Source organism: Ahaetulla prasina, chromosome 3 (assembly GCF_028640845.1).
Source record: "Ahaetulla prasina isolate Xishuangbanna chromosome 3, ASM2864084v1, whole genome shotgun sequence".
NCBI lineage: Eukaryota > Metazoa > Chordata > Lepidosauria > Squamata > Colubridae > Ahaetulla > Ahaetulla prasina.
In genome coordinates, this window is record NC_080541.1 from 91,088,041 (window position 1) to 91,102,132 (window position 14,092).

Here is a 14,092-nt window from a genome sequence, read left to right on the forward strand (position 1 = left end):
AGAGCCTTCTCTGCCATTTTCTCTGCCTTATGGAATATTTTGCTCCGAGAGGTGACGCTGGCCTTCTGGAAGAGCATTGAGACCCAGCTCTGCCAAACAACATGGAGATTCAGGAGTATTATGTAATCCTGGGGGTGATTGATGTCTTGAGTGGGCTTCCTCTGCCCTTTTTACTTTAGTTTTTCACTCTGTTTTTCACTCTGTCTTTTAAACTATGTTTGTTTATATGGTTTTTATGATTTTAAAACATAAACCACCCAGAGTCACGTAGGTAATGAGATGGATGGTATATAAATTTGATAGATACTTTATTAATATGTATTCATTTCACTTCACTACACATTTAATGAGGCAGTCACTAGGAACAGAGTTTAGGTTACTCTCTGTGAAAGAAATAAAAGCACTTCACTGCTTTGGAATATGTCAGAAAAAGAGAAAGGTTCACTTTTCTTTTCTTTTTCAGAATGGAATACAGGTATCTATGCATCCAGATGTTCTTGGTAGACTGATACTTTTGTGCCATTTCTCAAACTAATGACCAGTGGAATTTTCTATATGAGGCATCTAACTATGTGGAATGGAATGGAATGGAATGGAATGGAATAGAATAGAATAGAATAGAATAGAATAGAATAGAATAGAATAGAATTTTTTATTGGCCAAGTGTGATTGGACACACAAGGAATTTGTCTTGGTGCATATGCTCTCAGTGTACATAAAAGAAAAGATACCTTCATCAAGAATCATAAGGTACAACACTTAATGATAGTCATAGGGGACAAATAAGCAATCAGGAAACAATCAATATCAATATAAATGGTAAGGATACAAGCAACAAAGTCACAATCATAAGTGGAAGGAGATGGGTGATGGGAACGATGAAAAGATTAATAGTAGTGCAGATTTAGTAAATAGTTTGTCAGTGTTGAGGCAATTATTTGTTTAGCAGAGTGATGGTGTTCGGGAAGAAACTGTCCTTGTGTCTAGTTGTTCCAGTGTGCAGTGCTCTGTAGCATCGTTTTGAGGGTAGGAGTTGAAACAGTTTATATCCAGGATGTGAAGGGTCTGTAAATATTTTCACAGCCCTCTTTTTGACTTGACCAGTATACAGATCCTCAATGGAAGGCAGGTTGGTAGTAATAGTTTTTTCTGCAGTTCTAATAATCCTCTGAAGTCTGTGTCTGTCTTGTTGGGTTGCAGAACCAAACCAGACAGTTATAGAGGTGTAGATGAGAGACTCAATAGATAGTGTTCCCATAATTTTGAGGACAGAATATATATATCCACTGTCACTTATTGCATATATAGGAAGACTCTGAAGATAGTGCTTTGAAGAGCTACCTATATCCATGTCCAGTTTGTGGCTTTTTCTGAATTTCTGCATATTTCCTTCAGGCAGGGCACCACCTTTGATATGCTAATTTTCAGACTCTTGTTGCATCATAGACTCTTGTTGCATCTACCATTTGTTGCAAATCTCTGATTCTCAGTGAAAAGAATTGTCAACATTCAAAAATAACTTACATTCAGGTCCTAAACAGCATACCTTTAACATTACTATGCATTCTTTATACATTGTACACTGTACATTGATGCATTGTTAGATTCAGTAAGAGATCACACATCCTTATGTTATTATATCTTAATGTTATACTATCTGTTATGCATTCTAGCCATCCCCGCCTGTGCTTTATTTGCATTATATCATATTCAGCAATCATCCTGGAACTTCATTTTTGTGTAAAACATTCTGTAGTTCAAGCCTATTCACTTTATCATATGCCTTTTTTAAGCATATAAATCATACGAAGAAGGCGTACAATAAACTTTCTTTTTTTCATATTCATATATTTATGACACCTGCTTAGGTGGAATATGCTGTTCTACACACATTTATCAAACTCCTTTGATCAGAATATCACAAAATACTCTCTAAGACACAGTGAACAAGCAACCTCTCCCCCATAGCATTTCCATTTATTCTTTCTGGCTTTTGCTTTCTATAGGGGAACAATAATGGCGGTCTTCCAATTATTAGGCATTCATACAGTCTTTACATACATCTATTAAACAAGCCACACAAACACTCTAAACAAACAAACAAATAATCCTTAGATTTATAAATAAATATTTATAATCCCACTGTAAATATTTAGTGCTATAGCAACATTATTGTTAATGCAGTACCGAAACTGAAATTATGAAGAGTGCTATGAATTAATGCTATTTTGTTGGAGCAGGGGAAAAAAAACCACAAGTATTGAATGTAGAAAAAAGAATTAGTCTGAGCCACAGTCTAGATTAAGAGTCTTTACGGTACAAGTAAAAGGCAATTACTTTTTTAAACCTTATAATACAATAAATATATACTACAATAATATCAGCATTCTAAGAATTAGAGCTTTAACAAAATAATATTAACTTAAACCACACTAATTGTCTTACAAGTTGCACCTATTAAGGAGTCCACAAAGAACCTGACACACATGATGATGGTGGCAATAATGATAAAATAAAAAGAAAAGTGGGCCTGACTCTCATCTGTTTATAGGTGAGCCAGTTCTTTATCCCCCCAAAATGTATAGTTTCCTATACATTTTGAAAAACAAGGGGAGATAGAATGGAAACCTGCAGCACTCTGCATTCTAAAACTGCAGAGAAATGCAGTGATTTTTCCAAGGCAGTTATCTGGTCCTTGCTTTTGATGTAAAATTGGAACCATGAGAAAAATGGGCTTCCAAATCCCCAGATTTGTATGTCGACCCAAGAAGGTGCCATGTCTGAAGGTTTCAAAAGCCAAATGTTCCAGAAGCTCAAGTAGGGAAATATCACTCTTGTTACTGTTCTTCCTCTGAACCATGACTGATTGAAACAGATTCAGATAACTTAAGAATATGAACAAATGCACTATTTTTACTTTATGTGGCACCAAGGAATTTACAGGATTGTTCGCACCTCATAGACGTGTCCCACTTTTTTCACCCAACCTGTACATATTACCAACTTATAACTCCTCCCCTCCCCAAAAAAAGGTAAAGGGCTAGAGGCCCATTTTAGAGTTTTTCATTTGCCGATCCTATATTATGGAAATTATTTGATGCCCATGCTGTTGGCCTTCTAGTAGCTACTGGAGACGGTGTTCCTTGGAATCCTATCTATCTATCCAAGATAGGTAGGTAGGTAGGTAGGTAGGTAGGTAGGTAGGTAGGTAGGTAGATAAGAAAGAAAGAAAGAAAGAAAGAAAGAAAGAAAGAAAGAAAGAAAGAAAGAAAGAAAGAAAGAAAGAAATATCATGGGGTTCCCCTTTTAAAAGGGGAATTGCTCATTCATGCTCATCATTTTAATATGATTGACAACATCTTCAAATAGGACAGTTTCCTAAATAATACAAAGGATAATTCCCACCCTCAATCTCCTACCCGCACTCCTGCACATACAAGTGGGAATTCTGGAACACAAATTTAACCAGAGAGGGTATACTTTGTATGTATCATGCTGATGTAGATGAATGTTGTTTAACCTCAATTTATCATTCTTTCACCCTAGGCCTTTTCTCAAGAAATCAGTCCTTGCTGTAATATTCATTGGGTCCCAGCCAATTTAAGCATAACAAAATCTGAGATGTGAAAGATTGAACAGTTTCAAACTTCCAGTGTTAAAAACCTTGTTAATTTCAGACACAGCTCTAAGCGGGGGAAAAATCACTAATTCTGTGCTTCATATAACCCAAAAGGAAAATGTTGTAATGTTATACTGAGTGTAAAACAGCAAAACTGATCTTTAAGAAAACGTGCTGGTTTTAAGAAATGTATCTGTGTTCTGTGCTTAGGGATATGAATGTCTTAATAAAATCAGTCAGTTGCTACTAGGAAATCATGTATCATTCATTTCATAGGAAATAGTTGAAATTATAGATTTGTTTCAGTGGTACTGATGGTACTGATAATAAGAAACTTTTCGGTGGGGACAAAAGATGAGGAAAAGCCATTTCCCTTTCAGAGTCATCTGGTGAGAAAAGTCCATTTATTTCTCCCATTTTAGTTAGTGACTATAGAAAGAGTGGACCAGTGGTGGGTTGCCCCCGGTTCGGACCGGTTCTATAGAACCGGTAGTAAAACCATCAGGAGGCTCCGCCCACTCACCCAAATGTCATCAAAAGTGATCTGTGCATGCACGATGCGAACCAGTAGTAAAGATAAGTAGAACCCACCCCTGGAGTAGACCATAAAACTAATAGATATTGCTTTTGTATACTCCAAAAACTTTAAAATATCTAGCCACTTGCTCCTAAATTACAATTAACAATCTGTAAATAATGCAGCCCTTAAAAAAATGCTGACACTTTATATAAACTTTAAATGGCTGATGTTATTTATTAGATTTACATCTTATATGTTGTTTAAGAATTCAAGGCAGTAATGTATGTACTGTAGGGCTGAATTCTCCCCTGTGAACTAGATAGACCTGACCTAAAATTGTTCTGAGAGCTTCTATGCTGAGGGGAGACTGGATTTCTCCAATCCTAATTCAACATCTTCATCACTCTGGCTGTTCAATATTTTCCTCTGGCAGTGCTTCTCAGAGATCTCAAATACAGTTCAATCTCAGGCATGCTGTCAGAGAAAACCAAAGATTTTAACCAAAGATTCATTGGGTATTATATATATATGTCAGTGGTGAAAGTCATTTTTTTTACTACCGGTTCTGTGAGCATGGTTTGGTGGGCGTGGTGTGGCCTTGATGGGCATGGCTTGGTGGGCATGGCAGGTGAAGGATACTGCAAAATCTCTATTCCTACCGCACTCCAGGGGAAGGATACTGCAAAATCCCCATTCCCTCCACACTCCTGGGTGGAAAGGATATTGCAAAATCTCTATTCCCACCCTACTCTGGGACCAGCCAGAGGTGATATTTGCGGGTTCTCCAAACTACTCAAAATTTCCACTACCGGTTCTCCAGAACCTGTAAGAATCTGCTGGATTTCACCCCTGATATATATCCAGTGGCTAGAAATTTACCACCCAACTAAACTCAGTCCAAAATCTGGTACTGTGATCAGGAAGCATTTTATGAAAATGCTAAGTTGCTTTAGTGGCTGATAATATGCAGATTGGTTATACATTCAAATTACCAACTTTGATTATTCTGAAGATGTTTTGCTTCTCATCCAAAAAGCTTCTTCAGCTCTGATTGGCTTCTCATCCAGTCAGAGCTGAAGAAGCTTCTTGGATGAGATGAGAAGCAAAATGTCTTCAAAGAAAAACAAGAAAAACCTTTGGGATAACCATGACCTGAATGACTGAGAATCTGCATAGATATTTACATGTGCAAATATAATTGTACAAGAGCTATCATTTATTTCTTCAGGTTTCCTGAACATTCTTCCCAATTCTTTCATTTTTCAATAATAATAATAATAATAATAATAATAATAATAATAATAATAATAATAATAATAATAATAATAATAATAATAATAATAATAATAATTCAAGAGGAAGGATATGTTCATTGTAATTGTTGTTTTTAATAGCAATCTGTTTTAATCTTGGGAAATCTATCACTAATCTGTTTGCGGTCAGTGGTTCTTACATATTCCTTTCCTATGAGAAACAGAAAGATGTTAAGCATTTGTAGACATGATGCACAATTAATATATTTATGCATACTTTTATGGAGACATGAACTTTTTATACAAACCATTTTAGTTGTTCTAGTCATTACAGTAAAGATAAAATTTAATTCCCAGAGCTACAATATTTGTTTTTCCTTAAATGAAGTAGGGAATGCCACATATAATTCAACTGATCATCCTGGCTGACATCTAGCCAGAGTAAGAAGTTGTAAAAGATTTAAGTAAGGTCTTGAGAATAATTTTCAGGGCAATCATAATATGATTGATCTCATCTGTTGATGGAAGTTAAAACAAATATTCCCTGGCACTGTTTACTATCACACGAGTGCTCTAAAGAGCTAGTATTTTCTTAATAATTGAATACATGAGTGGTCCATTATTATTCATTTTGCTACTTTAGCAAGTTTTGCTCGATTCTGCCCACCTTCTGTTTTTGCTGCAAAAATAACACAATCTACTGGCTCCCACATGAATTAGTCTACATCAGGATGCCATACTTATTTTTAAGTTTGCATCAGGTATGAAGTACAACGAACAGCATCCCTCTTGCTTCAGATTTTACAATAGTTGTGGTCACTGAATTGAAATGCTAGATAGCTTCTTCTTCTTCTTCTTCTTCCTCCTCCTCCTAATGTATTCCCACAAGTGCAAGGTTGGCTGAATTGAAATGCTAAATATAAGGTACAGCAATTTTAAGTTTTGTCATGACATATAAACTAAATAACTGAAAGTGTTGCAAAATATTATCTGGAAATATAAATAGACAAATACAATGATTGTAACATTACATGGCTGCTAATATACAAAAGTACCTTTGCAAAGAATTATAGGTAAGCCATGTCAAGACCTAATGAGCAATTTGAACAGGAAAAAATCTAAAGAGAAACAGTGCCAAGCTCCATTGCTCAAGGTGAAAGAGTTAGGAACTGTAAATGATGAAAAGTTGAACTACATGCATTTATTGTTTGCTTATCAGTGAATGATGAAATGAGGAAACATCCAAGTATTCAATATGATTTATATAATAACATTTAAGAAGTGCTGTCTTCCCTAAGATGTGATTCAGAATTAAACTACTTATGTGCCTTGAAAAAGACATTTGACAGACAGCATGCTTTAACTGTCTGAGAAATGTATAAGGTTTTGAGCTCCATTTTGGTAGATGGTTAATTGATATTAACAATAAGGCACTGTTTTTAATATAGAAATATTAAAAGGAGTTCACTTTAGTTCAGGATTTCTTATGGAAATTTATATCTTGGTATTTCAATCTGTCAGTTAATAGTTAAGACTTAACAAGTGTTCTTTTTCTGTTTCAATCTATAACAAAAGCAGACATTTAGAAGAGACTGTATCCTTTCAGAATACTTTTAAATAATTCAGGTTCTGGTATCTCAAACGTAATTAATAAGATAATATATATCTTATTAAATATATTACTGAATATGTGTTGTTTAAATGAAAAAAAAATGGAGAAGGATGCAAGGTCTTCATATTTTAACGAGTGTTTGTGCATAGATGAACTGAATCCCTAGTAATTCTAAATAAACATTTTATTTAAAGTAATCCTAATCAACTACAGAAAATTAACAAAGGTCCAGTGGCTTCCATGGTGCTAGCTATATCCAGGTAGTCAAACCATGGTGCTCAAATTTGGTTTAAAACCAGGCTTTTAGTGGCTTCTGTTTACCTCAGGCTACCGTCTCTCCGGTAAAATGGTCACTAAGTGAAATGCTCACTAAGCGAACCACATGACCGACAGCTGCTGTGAAGATTGTTGGTTGCTGCTGTCATATTCAGTTAAAACTCTCTCATGCAATAATACCAGCATTACTTTCAATCTGGCATGTGGTGCTATCAGGTGCAGAAATTTGGACGTAAGTGTATTCATTTTCTTTTTACTATAGTACACTATTATGCATTACTGTATTGGCGAGTGAATGCTGATTGGCTGGTGAAGGAGAATTGGCTGTATATGCTGACTTGAGAACATTCTGTTCAGATGAGGTGCTTTGGCAACTGTCCTTAAGTCTAGACTCCAGCTATCATCATCTCCTCTTACTGGGCAATTTCTTGGTTTCTGTATCTCCACTTTGGTATTCCAGGAAAGTAATTGCCATTATAAAGTTACAGCTTCACAGTTATATGCAGACACAACAGGCCACTTTAAAATTAAATTTCCTTTCTTTCCTTTTTCCTGCTTTTCCTGAGAAACAACCACTGCAGATCCTGTTACAGCAAGTTTTCTTTTGTAGCTTAATGGTTACAATACTTGTCTAACTTGTAGAATATAGGATGTTCAGCAGATTTTTTTTTTCTTTCCCTGAACTGCGTACTTTTCAACTATTTTCTTAATTAAGTCCACTGGTGCATCGTTTCATTATTATTATTATTATTGCAGTCTCTCAAGTCACAGAAAAGTAAGCAGCACAAGGAAGGAAAAAAATGCTAATTAAAAAAAAATATCTGCTGGTTTCCAAATTTTTTTTATCTGTCAGGTATGTGTTATTATAATTATTAAGGAAGGCGTGCTGTAATAGAATCTACAATTGGTGTAATTCAGGTAAAGCACAAAAAATGCTGTTGGTCTTCCTGTTTCTAGCCAGTCAAAAATGGAACTTAGAAGAAAATGAATTTCATCAGGCAAACTGGACAATGAAGCTTGAGCCGACCAAAGCAAGAAAACAATGATTTTGGAATTAGAGTAGGATAATGTGACCAGATATCAAGGGTGCTTTCAGCAGGTTCTGACAGGTTCTGGAGAACCAGTAGCAGAAATTTTGAGTAGCTTGGAGAACCGGCAAATACCACCCCTGGCTGGCCCCAGAGTGGGGTGGGAACGGAGATTTTGCAATATCCAGGAGTGGGGATATCCAGGAGTGGGGATATCTGGCCCCAGAGTGGGGTGGGAAGGGAGATTTTGCAATATCCAGGAGTGGGGAGATTTTGCAATATCCAGGAGTGGGGAAGGAATAGGGATTTTGCAATATCCTTCTTCTGCCACGCCCACCAAGCCACATCATGCCCACCAAGCCACACCCACAGAACGGTAGTAAAAAAAATTGAATCCCACCACTGCCAGATATTATATTCACAGTGAGTAGGAGTAAATAATGGCAGTGGTGAGTCTTATCCAGGACGACAATGAACATGCTTATAGGGAAGAAATGAAGGCTCTGGTGGACTGATGCAATAAAAGTAACCTGGTTCTAAATGTTAAAAAAACAAACAAAGGAGATCATTGCAGATTTTAGAAAGAGCCAGCATAGTCATACTCCACTCAGTATCAAGGATGCAGCTATACAGTTGGTCAGCAGTATTAAGTATCTGAGGGTGCAGATAGCTAACAATCTGAATTTGTCTCTCCACACATCAAGTGTGCAAACCTGCCTCTGCATTTCCTGCATCGGATAAGGAGACCACATCTTTCACCTTCTGTTCTGGCTACTTTTTACAGAGGCACAATTGAGACCTTTTAACAAACTGCATCACGGTTTGGTTTGGTTTGGTTTGGTTTAGTTTGGTTTGGTTTGGTTTGGTGGCAGCAGTGCCTCAGATAGAAAGTCCATACAGAGAGTAGTAAGGACAGCTGAGAATATTATAGAAAGTGTGCTTCCTGTTATTCAGGATACTGCTTATAAGTGCTATGTGCTTATTGCTCAAAGCATTGTTAGAGACCCCACACACCCACTTTACGGTCTGTTTATGTTGTTCTCCTCTGGGAGGAGGTTTAAAAGGATTTCTAACAGGACTACCAGATTCTGTAACAGCTTTGTTCCCTATGCCATCCATCTGGCATAGGAATCACAAGATTCGTTTTTCTCACCATGTACATGTATACATCTGAACTAGACTGTGTTGTTTCTCTGTCATATAATATATGTGGATATATGCATAATTTTGTATTTATTTATTTATTTAGTCATGTGTATGCAATGTATATTGGAGGGGATGACCCTTTGAGAGCTGTATGCAACAAAATTTCATTTTAATGTCTGCCTATTAGTGTACGTTCAAAGTGACAATAAACTTATTCTAAGTTCTAAGGGGCTACATCAACTATTTTTGGTCTCCAAGGTCACTTATCCATATTGGTACAATTTGTGATGGTACAATTTGGCAATGCAGAAAACTCTGTGGTTAGATGTTCAGTGGAAGTCTTTAATGGTTGAGTTCCTGGAGGTGAGGAATTATAACTGTGATGCACATAGTTTTTCTTGAATAGATTATGTTCTCACATGATACTTGATATGATTATGTATTGAGAGTTTCTTCTATTGCATATGTTTCCTAGCACTTTGAAAAATATAATAAGTATGGTGAAGTCCAATCAATACCATTGCAAAAGTCATGCCCTAGCAAGAATAATAAAATTGTTTTGGTCTTCCTTGATATTTTGAAACCATAGAGAACAAAGAAAATAAAGTAAGCAAAAACCATAGAACTGAATTGTCTTTTTGTCTGTGAATTTCTTATCTGAAGAATATGTAACCTACAAAGTTTGATATACTTTGCTTTGTCTAACTTGTGCTTTTAAAGATGAGTCAGTAAAGATACCAGAGAATGATGGCATGGAGGAAAGACTGGAAGGAATGATTTGACTAATGATTATATCAGCTTTCAGAAGCTCATACTATTAAAATAATAGAGTTTTCTTCTTAAAGATCTTGCTATTTCAAGCATTATTTTTACAATACGATTAAATACTAATAACAGTACATGAAGCTATTATTCTGTAAAACTACACTGCATTCATGTAACATTATAAAGAGTACAAATATTGACACCTCCAATCTTTGCACATCTTTTTATATTCTTTTTGTTTCAAAAACATTTTTTGTTACATACACTCAAAGGAAAGGTTACATCACATCTCACAACTTATGTTAGTCCTTGGAAAACTGCTCAAAACTACAATCCCACATTTCCTTCAAGAATTTATAGCAGTGCATAATAACACTCCACTTTCTACTTTTCCTCTCCACAATAAACCTGTGATGCTGGTTGGATTGAAAGCAGGTATCTAGTCCAAAACATTCTAATAATGATGTTTTGTGGTGGAGCATGTATTAGAATGTGTGTTGCTTAGCTCCTATTAAAACATATATTGGCTGTCTTATTTTGATGTCACAGTCAGATGCCACAAAGATAAAATTTATGATGTTTTTGGTGTAGCAGATAACTTTTATGTGACTTTTACAGTAACCCAGTGCCCAGAATTTCGCCAGAGGGATTGGCAGCCTTACAAAATTAATTAATGCATATATTAATAAAAAAGGTCATGGATTGCTGAATAACTTCACAAATATTGGAAGGTAATTTGGGCTAATAAGATACTGCTGTATTTTCATAATGAACAAAAGGAAGTATTCATAACATTTTACGTCTATTGTGCATAAATTACAAAATGGGTCAATGTCTTATCAGTAAGGCATATATGTTTTCATGGAGACGGTCCTAAGTTCTGTCCTCGTTACTTATAAGTTCAGACTAAAGAACTGCTTCCAGTCAGAATAATTAAAAATAATTGGCTAGATCAGGGGTCTGCAAACTTGGCTCTTTTAAGACTTGTGGTCTCAATTCCCAAAGTTGAGGTCCACAAGTCTTAAAAGAGCCAAGTTTGCAGACCCCTGGGCTAGATGAACCAATAGTCTGACTTAATGGCTGGTTTTGCACAACACTCTAAACCATCGTAGTTTAGATTTTGTTATTAGAAGAACATGGATTAATCATGGATTAATAAAGTTTGTGAACTCAGCTTGGGGAATGTGTGTATGAGACTCATTAAATGATGTTTAAAGCAAAACATGGTTTAGTTCAATGTATGAACCAGAATAAGACCTATTCCTTTATACTTTTTAAAATATCTTTTAGCAAAGCTTCTGCAACAGGACATTAGTTATATTTCTGTGTAAGTTATTGGCTGACTGTAGAAATATTGGAAGAAACTCATTATTATACAGGTATTTTTGAGAGACTTGTACAGAATTGAAATTAAGTTGAAATTAAGCAATTCCAATTAGGAAAGAAATGATTAATGTATGCATTCCTGTCTACTTGCTTAAAATGCTTATACTAAAAAAGATCAAGGTTCAAGATCAACTATTGAAATATTTTTAAAGTAAGAAAAGCTTAAAATAATTTAGACTACTCTTCAAAAAAAAAAAAGAAGAAGAAGAAGAAGAAGCCTAATAGCCCAAATTTTCCAGACTCACACATTATATTAAGAGGTATGAACTTTTGTGAACTGCATCTCAACTGTCAGATCAGTTGGAATGGCAACTCTCATTTTTGTTTATAATTCTACCACTTTAAGAATTATATTTTTAATGTGATACTTGTAATGCTACTGTATGTGCCATTTTGCCTGTTAGAAATTAAATATTGTTTACTAAAAAGCCCACACATGATTTAGCTAAAATTGAGATTGATCATTGGTATCTTTTTTCAAGTTTCATTAAAGCCCTTTGTAAATTATACAGTGCAGAAACTATTTGCAAAACCCTCTTGCTAATGGAAGGCTTGGGGGATCCAAGACAGCTTTCAGAAATGAGCCAGAATGTTTGTCAGGAGTAACAAAGTAAAATATAGATCCAAAGAAGCTATTATAGAATTGAACTGGATGATGCCAGCCTTCTCTGAAATTAGCAGGCACATATTTGGATTCAGAAGGCATGACTTCCAGCCTAATTGAACATTGAACATTAGCTCATAGAAGAGCTTCTTCTCTTTCAAGGAAGCAATCCAGTAATATGCATACATCATCATTTTTGAACCAATGCCCAAGCCCAGCTGGAAAATTTAACTATTGGTCTTTCCTATAGTTGTCTTGTTCTCTTTGGAGCTCATAGACCCAAATTGTGTTCCTTTTCATTTTTTTTTAAAAAAATATTAAGAATACTTTAGAATAGAACTGAGAATGCTATGAAAAGTTGAATATGTTCAGGTGTTACAGTTGCAATAGAACTCAGTGATGGTCTACATATTTTAAGATATTTTATTAAATAAAAAAGAATCCGGGACATCATCCAAAAAGTTGGCCTGTTGATGCTATTAATCATCATCAACATCACTATCACCTTGCCACTAAATATTGGTACTGAATTTGAATCTTACTAAACTATCTTTCCTTACACTGACAAGTTCCAAAACTAATGTCCTTCATTTGCTGAAGTAAAAATGTCCAATTTTGATATTGCCAGATTCCAGATATGCCAATCTACACTATACTCAGAGGTGGGTTTCAAAACCCGTTGCTACTGGTTCACTCATGGGCAGGCACGTGCATGTGCAGAAGCATCCGGGTGGGTGGGCGGAGCCTCCCGCTGCCACCGCTACGGGTTTGCCTGATGCAGGCAAACCAGTAGCAAGACACCACTGACAATACTTCCTTCAGAGTATACTTTTCTACAGATGAATTATTGATTCTGTTATCTGCACCTCTATAACTGTCTGGTTTGGTTCTGCAACCCAACAAGACAGACACAGACTTCAGAGGATAATTAGAACTGCCGAAAAAAAAAAATTGATACCAACTTCCCTTCCATTGAAGACCTGTATACTGCACAAGTCAGAAAGAGGGCTGTGAAAAGACCCCTCACATCTTGGACATAAACTGTTTCAACTCCTACCCTCAAAATGATGCTATAGAGCACTGCACACCAGAACAACTAGACACAAGAACAGTTTTTTTTCCTCAATGCCATCACTCCGCTAAATAAATAATTCCCTCAACACTGTCAAACTATTTACTAAATCTGCACTACTATTAGTCTTCTCATCGTTCCCATCACCCATCTCCTTGCACTTATGAATGTATGACTGTAACTTTGTTTTTTGTATCCTTAAGATTTATATTGATATTGTTTCCTGATTGCTTATTTGTATCCTATGACTATCATTAAGTGCTGTACCTTATGATTCTTAATGAACATATTTTTTTTCTTTTATGTACGCTGAGAGCATATGCACCTAGACAAATTCCTTGTGTGTCCAAACATACTTGGCCAATAAAAAAATTTTCTGTTGTAGTCTATTCAAACTTTCCTTTCCTTTCTTCAAACTGTCACCCAGAATAAGCTCCTCATTTAAATAAAACTTCCAAAAGCAGAATTCGCTGCATCTCACTTAAGACACATTTTTAAATTTTTAGGGAAAAATATATATATGTACGATTGTTTTCAGAGAATAAAAATGAAAAAGCCACAATATGTTAATTTTACTGATATTTTTATGTAAAGCTAACCAAAACTCATATATAATCTTTTTAAAACATTTTCCACAATATATATTGGGCTGTTTTCTTCTATGACAGAAATAAGAATTTGTATAAGGAGAAGCTATTGATCCTTGGGAAAAAAATGGGAATGTTTTGGTGATTACTTGAATTAATGATATCGGTGATGTGGTGGGGTTCCTGACAAACCTACAAATGATATGAAATATTAGCAGAAATGA